The sequence below is a fragment of the Brachyhypopomus gauderio genome, chromosome 9 (assembly GCF_052324685.1).
Source record: "Brachyhypopomus gauderio isolate BG-103 chromosome 9, BGAUD_0.2, whole genome shotgun sequence".
Taxonomy (NCBI): domain Eukaryota; kingdom Metazoa; phylum Chordata; class Actinopteri; order Gymnotiformes; family Hypopomidae; genus Brachyhypopomus; species Brachyhypopomus gauderio.
In genome coordinates, this window is record NC_135219.1 from 23278255 (window position 1) to 23286924 (window position 8670).

An 8670-nucleotide genomic window follows, 5' to 3' on the forward strand; every position below is an offset into this window, starting at 1 on the left:
CACTAATGCAGGTTCAGTGCTATGATTTCTCCTAAAGCTGGACTGAAAAACCTCAAACAGACCATTAGATTCAGCTACAGTTAATTCTAGAGCAGGGGTCGGCAACCGTTGGCACGCTGAGGCATAATCACTGGCACGCGACACGCTGGACCAGCATCAGCAAAAAAAATAATAATAAAAAATGGAGCACGATCTTCCAATCGAAATCGCTCCTCAACGCTCTGCGGATGCGTTTATACTTGGCGATCGATCACGATATAATACTTAATTTGTGTCCATTTACACCTCCCCTCCGCTAACAATTTACACTAGCCGAATTCACTGTGAGGTTTTATAACTATTGAACCCAAACAAAAGAAAATAACTAAGACTTCCGCCAAAAGCACAGAACCAATAAACCACCATGAAACGAGGCACAGAAAAAACAGGGGAAAAAAAGATTGCGGAATACTCAACATGGGGAAAAAGTAACAAACAAACCAAGGATGCCAGGGGAAGTCGCTGGGTCTCCAACCACAACGCTGAGTAACAGGAATGGATAGGAAAATAACAGGAGGAGAAAACTTGAGATGGGCCGGAGCGGCGCAGGAGTGAAAGACACTCAAATGATAGCGAAAGAGGAAACGTGGTGACGAGACACCACACCAAGCCAAACGTTACCTACAAGAGAAGACTGACTGCTTGTGCAAGGCGCAAGCGTGACAAAACAACCCAATAGTGAGACTGGTGTCTTCTTAAAGTAGGGAGAAAGACAGCTGCAAGTAATCACCACTGATTGCGTTTGCCATGGCAAGAACTGGCTCGTGAGTTCCCTCCTGTGGCGGCAGGCAGGACGACTCTGGAGCTAGTCCTAACATCACCCCTTTCCTGCTTTTAACTGTGCTCAGTCTTGCGCCTACGTTTTGCACTGACAGATGTAACAGCCTCTGCTTTTGAAATTCTGAGCATATCAGCTTTCATTACATTGACCATTATAATTGTACACTGCAGCCACAATCTCTCCATAACAGTCAGCATGGCAGAGGAACTTTCATTAAAGGTGGAGAGGGCCATATTTGCTGCTGCTTCAACCCTTTGCCTACAAAGACCGTTTTTGGACACCGTGCCCATATAACTCAATGGTATTTTGAGTGCCTCCATGTTGCATTCTTTGTAGCAGACTGTCACTTGACATGCAGTGATACTGAGCAATCAATTTCCTTAATGCTGTACCCATTCGCTTGTGGGCATGACTGATACACTCCAGTTTTACAATGCCCAGGGTATGGATTCAGTGCCACCACCTCCCTAAATGCTGCACTGTCCCCATCTGACAACATCTTTGTGTAACGCTTGGTCTTCAATCTCCCAAAGTTCTCATATGTGACTCCTCTGCTACGCTCTCTTCACTGGTTTCCAGTAGCGGCACGCATCAGATATAAAACCTTGATGTTTGCTTACAAAGCCAAAAATGGACTAGTCCCTTCTACATGATGTCCATGGTCAAAAGCTAATCCGTACAGCGAGCACTCAGAATCTCAAGCTTGGCTCGACTCGAAGCTCCACGCTTAAAGTTTCACAGAAGACAAAGCTCCAGATTATTCTCTGTCCTGGCTCCAAGATGGTGGAACGATCTTCCATTAGCAGTCTGCAGTCTATTGCTGTCTTAAAGCATAGACTGAAGACTCACCTTTTTGTTAAGTTCTTAACAGAGCACTAACTCAGCAGATAACACTTGTTGTTCCTAAATTGTATGTCTGACTATGGATATTTGTGCTTCTTTTTAAAAGTTTAACTACTGTTTAAATGTCAAAGTCAAAGTAAAATTTATTTATATAGCACTTTTTACAACACATATTGTCACAAAGCAGCTTTACAATCGTATAGGTCCAGATGCCTAATGAGCAAGCCAAAGTCGACAGTGGCAAGGAAAAACTCCCCATGATGGTGGGGATTAGGAAGAAACCTTGGGAGGACCAAGACTCAAAAGGGAACCCTCCTCCTTTGGGTGGCCCGTTAGCACAAGTCCGTATTTGTGGACAAAATGAGCCTGTTTGAATCTAAACTAGGTAAAGACATTATTTTCTGTAGTTTAGTAGTAGTCTGACTCAAGAGTATCTTGAATTCTGGCCTATCTGTACTATTATCTAGGATGAATTCTGTGATTAGATGCAAAGTATTTTGTAAATCGCTCTGGACTTAAATGTACTGTAAATGTAAATGTACTGCAGCTGGTGGAGATTCACAGACCTTGCCCATATCCTCTTTGCTCCATGGCTTTTCTTGATCTGAAAAAGATAAACGTTAATAGACTTTCGATCGATAAGAGCCATCGGCCTACTATAAGGGCGCATTGAATGACTTGTTTTAGATCCCTGCTTACAGGCCAAGTTACTTAGTCAAATTTTAGCTGGCAATTGTTTTTTCCCAAATAAAAAACAACCTCATCATTATTTATAATTATAATTATTTAGCCATCAATAAAAACAAAAAACTTTCATTTGAGTCGTGACTCATTTTATTCACTATAATTTATGAACAGAAATATTCATATCAGCTACTATGATTGTCCCACCTCCAAGCCAGTTAATTGTGCATCAGCATTAATTTCTAGGAATTGATGACAAAAATCAGAAAATTGTTTGTATTTAAAGATGTTTTAGAAACTGTTCAAACAATTACTGCCTACGACTGTCGTCACAACCACATTATATTCTCTGGACATGACAGCGTAATTTTGCTTCTATATGTACTATGTATATTCAAATAATAATCAAAAAGTGGCAATATTTAAAACGACTGTCTACTGTCATGTTCGTAGTCGCGCCGGCTATTTTTTGCTCGCACTTTCTCCTTTGAGATGAAACATTTTTCTGTTAAAATATTTTAAAACAGTTTCAGGAAGTTATGAAAAGGAATCGATTGTGACCAGATTTCCTGGTCGAAAAATCAATGATTGTGTTCTTCCAGAGATTCAAAAGAATCAACACGGTGAAAAGAAACCTTTAATACATCCAAAGCTCCATGCTCACACTAAATTTCCACAACTTAAGAACTCTATGGATCTCCGGACACCTCACCCACCTCTTTGTGCCAAACAACACCCAGGACAGAGAGCAAGAGTAGACGTGTTGTGGAACCACAAGGTTTCAGACAGTGCTGTGACTGGAGAGCCTCCTGCCTCAACTTGCCTGGGAAGCCAGATCAAGGACAAGGTGGATAATCTGTGCAGGCCCAAGATCACCAACGGTATTCCCATACAGTTCAGAAACTCCAGATTGTCCCAGGCTGCAGCTCCCGTGCGCGCAGCTCCCGTGCCAGTAAGATCACCATACATTGGGACGACACATAGAGAGACAGAAAAATGCTCTTATATTCCTACTGGAATCGTTGGGAAGCATCATACTCCTCAGGGCTCTGTGTCCTACCTTGAGACTCTGAAAATGCACAACAGTCCCCTTGTTCTTCAGCCTAGACTTCCTGCAAGGCTGTGTCCCCTGGACAAAGCAAAGCAGCGACCCAAGGCCATACAGGCAGCTGTTCGCCGTCCAGCCGAGACGATGCAGCAACTAGCATCTTTTGCTCCCAGGGGTGATAGTGGGAAAAACTCCTGAGCCTGAACTTTTTCTGAGCGGGGTGGGGGGGGGGTTAGTGTACCATATTTAGAATATTTAATAATTAATCTTTAAATTAATTAATAATAAATAAGTCAGGTAATCATTATAGTGAAATAAAAAACTAATTTCTATTAATATTCTGAGAAAATGCTGTAACCTAAAGATTTAGATTAGACACAATATGTTAAAAACAGGCATGATTAATTATTTATTCATTGCTGTTAGTAAATTATAGGATACCAGACAACTAAAAGAAATTATGCAAATAAAGTTTAAAAGAATTACAAGTTAGTTTTTATATATAAATGTTAATAAATTTTTGTTCATGTATTACACCTTACGCCGTAAGGCGGCCAGGATGAACCAAATTGTCTGACCACCTGTACCGGCTCAAAAAAAACACTCTTATATTTCTGATAAAAAATTTAACTTAATCAGAATAAAGATAAAATACTGAATTTATCTTGTATCTACCTCTGAAGCTCTTCCGATGTCTGAAATACAGGCAGTCCCCGGGTTACGACGTAAATCGGAACATATGTACACACGGACATAATTTTGGGGGGGGGGACGGGGGGGACATGTCCCCCCCACTTTTTCAAAAGCCGGCTTTGGTCCCCCCCAGTTTTTACGGTTAAAACCAAATATTTAAATAGCGACGAATCCATGTCCCCCCCACTTTTGAAATCAAAATTACGTCCATGTATGTACATACTGTACGTAAATAACGTACTATACGCAGTTATCCTATACTAAAGCTAACCTTTTGGCAAATACCTTTATCCATAGCTGCGTTTAACTAATCCTGACACCGCGCACACCAAACACCAAGTTCCGTTTACGAAGCAGAACCATTAAGGTCCAAACGAGGCTTTATACAGTAAATGGGAGATGTGTAGTAACCACGAAAAATCGTACCTGGGAACCTCGTAAGGATCATAAGGATCATATTTCGGCCTCAAAACAGATGTATTGGCTAGAGTCTTGGACTGGGCCTCTTTATAACACAGCTGTCTCATGCGTCCATATGGAGTGATTTTTGTGTCAATGGTTCCACAGAAGCAGAAGAAGTTAATCTGCAGGCAAAATTCTTAGCATCAACAGCAGAAAGTATATGTTGTGACAGAAAAAATATATCAAAAGTATATTTTAAAAATATAATTGGTTACTTGAAACTTATTTTCGTTTGTATTTTGACAGTTTTTGGTTCTATTGTTTTTGTTTTTTTGGATTTTGCCAGTAACACCTCTGGGACCAAGCCACACCCACCCCACCATCTTCCCAGCGTTTTCAAACATGGCGGAATGCGGGGTTCTGTTTCACAGCAGCAGGTATACTGAGTTTTACCATTAAAGTTTATACAAAGGTTATAATTATTGCTAAATGGTCTGTAGATATTGCAAATACTCATACAGTTGTGATCAAATTTATTCAACCCCCAATGCTGCGAAGGGTTTTATGGAATTCAGTGCACATTTGTAATTGTGTTCATAATGAAATCTTACAAGGACTTGTTAAAGAACTAAATGCAACTAAGATAGCATCAATTTTTTTTGTCATAAAGTATTAAATGGCCTTTTTGTGATTTCTTCATTGACACAATTATTCAACCCCTTTATGACTACCACTCCTAAGAACAGAGGTTCATTCCAGTGTTTTCCATCAGGTATTGAAAACATCTGTGGATGTCAACGAGCAGCAATCAAGCATGATAAGCACCAATTAGGCAGATTTAAAAGGACTGTGATACTCAGCTCCTTCTAGACATCTACTGGTGTGTTTCCAAGCATGGTGAAGGCAAGAGAATGGTCCCAGAAGACAAGAGAAGAGGTTATTGCTCTTCACAAGAATGGCAATGGATATAAAAAGATTGCGAAGTTGTTAAATATTCCAAGAGACACTATCGGAAGTATCATTCGCAAGTTCAAGTTAAAGGGCACAGTGGAAACGTTACCTGGTCGTGGCAGAAAGAAGATCCTGACCGCGACTGCTGTGCGCTACCTGAAGTAGGGCTGGGTATCGATTCAAATTCCAAGAATCAATCCGATTCCGATTCTGAAGATTAAGAATCGATTTATTTCGATTTAATCAGATTTAATCGATTCGATCCAATTCGGGGTTTAGTGTTATTAAAAATGTATTTATTTGAGCTGTCGACAAGTCGACTGCAGTATGCCAAAAGTCATGTGGACAAGCCACAAAGGTTTTGGGACAGTGTACTGTGGTCACATGAAACTAAATTAGAACAGTTTGGGACAATGGACCAGTGCTATGTTTGGAGAAGGAAGAACCAGGCTTATGAACAAAAGAACACCTTGCCTACTGTGAAGCATGGCGGGGGGTCAATTATGCTTTGGGGCTGTTTTGCTTCTAATGGTACAGGAAAGCTTCAACGTGTGCAGGGTACCATGAATTCCCTTCAGTACCAGGAGATCTTGGAGGAAAATGTGATGGAGTCAGTCACAAACCTGCGGCTTGGGAGACGTTGGACCTTCCAACAGGACAATGATCCGAAGCACACATCCAAGTCCACTAGAGCATGGTTGAACATGAAAGGCTGGAACATTCTAGAGTGGCCATCGCAATCACCAGACTTAAATCCAATTGAGAACCTCTGGTGGGACCTAAAGAAGGCAGTTGCAGTGCGCAAGCCTAAGAATGTGACTGAACTGGAGGCTTTTGCCCATGAAGAATGGGCTAAGATACCCATAGGTCGCTGCAAGACACTTGTGTCAAGCTATGCTTCACGCTTGAAAGCTGTCATAACTGGAAAAGGATGTTGTACTAAGTACTAAAAAATAATGTCACTAGGGGGTTGAATAAAACTGATAATGATGTGAGCACAGTAAAGACATTTGTGGTTATTCCATCATAAATATTATGTTATGTTTGTCTAATTTATAAGTGCCTCTTTGATATAATTGTAAATAAGATGACTGAAATGATCAAAATCAATGTCAAACTGGCCAAAACACTTTATTTCAGTGGGGGTTGAATAAATTTGATCACAACTGTATTTCTTCCACAAATCAGTATTTCCTCTCCATCCAGTTCACTAACATTTTAAAAACCTCACGCTGGTGAAGTGTGCTAAATATTAACCGTCTATGCATAAACCATCTATGGAATAACCACATAGATATTGGTTACAGGGTTGCCAACTATCATGCAATGGGCATGAGACACACGCATTTGACTGTCTTCACACGTCATACATACGATTTCTCACGCTGAAAAAAATCTTGTTTATTTATCTCCGATCTACATCTATGATTCAATGAGTTACTAGTTCGCTCTGGCGCCAACCACTGGTGATCGATCGCTTTAGGCGCAGCAGAAGGGAAACGTATAAACATATAATAATTTGACACCACCCCCGCTAATAACATATCGTAATTAATGTGTCCATCTGACCCCCCCCCCCCCCCCCCCCCCCCTAAAATAAAAATAATAATACTATTACTGGGGACGCAGGTGTGTTCCACATCATTGACTGGGGGGGGTGTGGGGGGGTCGAACGAGAATTGTTGACCGGGGGGGTTGGCGAACTAAAATTGTTGACGTTGTTGAGGCCATATACTCCAACGCTAGGAATGTAGCACTAGGACCCTGGAGCGGTTATTTTCTGAATGGTCGCCAGAACAACTGAAATAATTTAATGCCTCCCCTCATAAAATTCCAGACATTTTAAGACATTTTTAGGCCTTGAATATGAAAAACTAAATTTAAGACTTTTTAAGGACCCGTGGGTACCCTAAAAGTTGCCAACCGTATGGTTAGCGTTAGTTGATTAGTTAGTTGAGTATCCTCTTTAATAACAACTAAAGTACTTTAACTTTTAACATTTATACTTTTTGAGGCGGTGTTCTGATTTTTTTCCCCCAAAGAGAGAGTGCAAATAATCCCAGATAGCAAATGAATGTTGAATCAACGTTGAAATGACATCGTTTTCGTCATTTATGGTTGACAACCTAAATCCAACTATAATCAACGTTCTAAAAGGTTGAATTCCTAAATGATTGTTAACGTTGAAAAAAAGATGTTGAATCAACGTTGCATTTGGTTAGTTATGCTACTGAAAAAATATGTGTGTGTGGGAGGTTGTGGATATCAACCATTTCTTTGACCTGCACCATGTCTCAGTACAGTTACGGTATTTTCCAGGAACGCTATTGCTGAAGTGATCGCTTGATGTGTAGAGAGAAATTCTACACTTTCAAGAAAGTGTAGAGTCTTTTCAAGCAATTCAAACAAGTTTTGATTCGCAAACGCAGATCTTTGCAGTCCTTATAACTACCCTCACTGCTGTGAAAAGCCTTTTTCTGGACCAATCATGGATTTGTTTTGCACACAGAATATAGTTGGCCAATTTTTCAATTTTAAATTGTTGAGGGGGGGGGGGGGGGGTGTGGTGAGTGTAAATTGTTAGCGGAGGAGAGGTGTAAATGGACACAAATTAAGTATTATATCGCGATCGATTGCCAAGTATAAACGCAGTGTCGCACGCCAGTGATTAGTGTGTGCTTGAGTCATAGAGAACAGCAATGACAAATTCTCCCTAGGGTCAAATAGTTTAAACTATTTTAAAAGGGCATTGGGGTTTCATAAATTAATTTTCATCAAATTAAAATAATGTTAGCTAGTAATTACTGCTAAATATATTGTAAGTGATTTATAATTTTAAGAACCAGTTAATTTTACACACATGATTCCTAAGTTCATAAGCAAATAACAAAAATTTATTTAATGTTTGAAAATGTTCACTTTGCCCAACATCACATTATAATTTATTTTATTATAAATAATAAAAAAGAAATAAAATCAAGAGAGGGTAAATGATTTTATAGCACAAACAGGAGTTTCTGATGAGTCATTGAGTGTAGGTACAGTCTCCCTACTACCCTCTCTGCTCTAACACATACAGCCTGAGACTACAGAAGGAGCAATGCTGATAATGCTTTGAGATATGTGTATGCATGTTTTTTAAAGAAAATTTTTTTGGAAAGTGTTTAATCATTTATAATCATAATCATAATCATTTATATAATTTATATTGTAAAGCGCCTTGGGAATC

The 8670-nt window shown here is 39.8% G+C and overlaps 1 long non-coding RNA gene across 1 annotated transcript in view; it reads right to left on the reverse strand.

Annotated features, from left to right (window-relative positions):
* The window catches only part of LOC143522590 (uncharacterized), a 32534-nt gene extending 30123 nt beyond the window's left edge, over positions 1 to 2411 (reverse strand). Inside the window, exon 1 of the long non-coding RNA XR_013133065.1 lies at positions 2230 to 2411. This is a non-coding gene — a long non-coding RNA (uncharacterized LOC143522590). The remainder of the gene's footprint in view (positions 1 to 2229) is intronic.
* Between the last annotated feature and the right edge of the window lie 6259 nt (positions 2412 to 8670).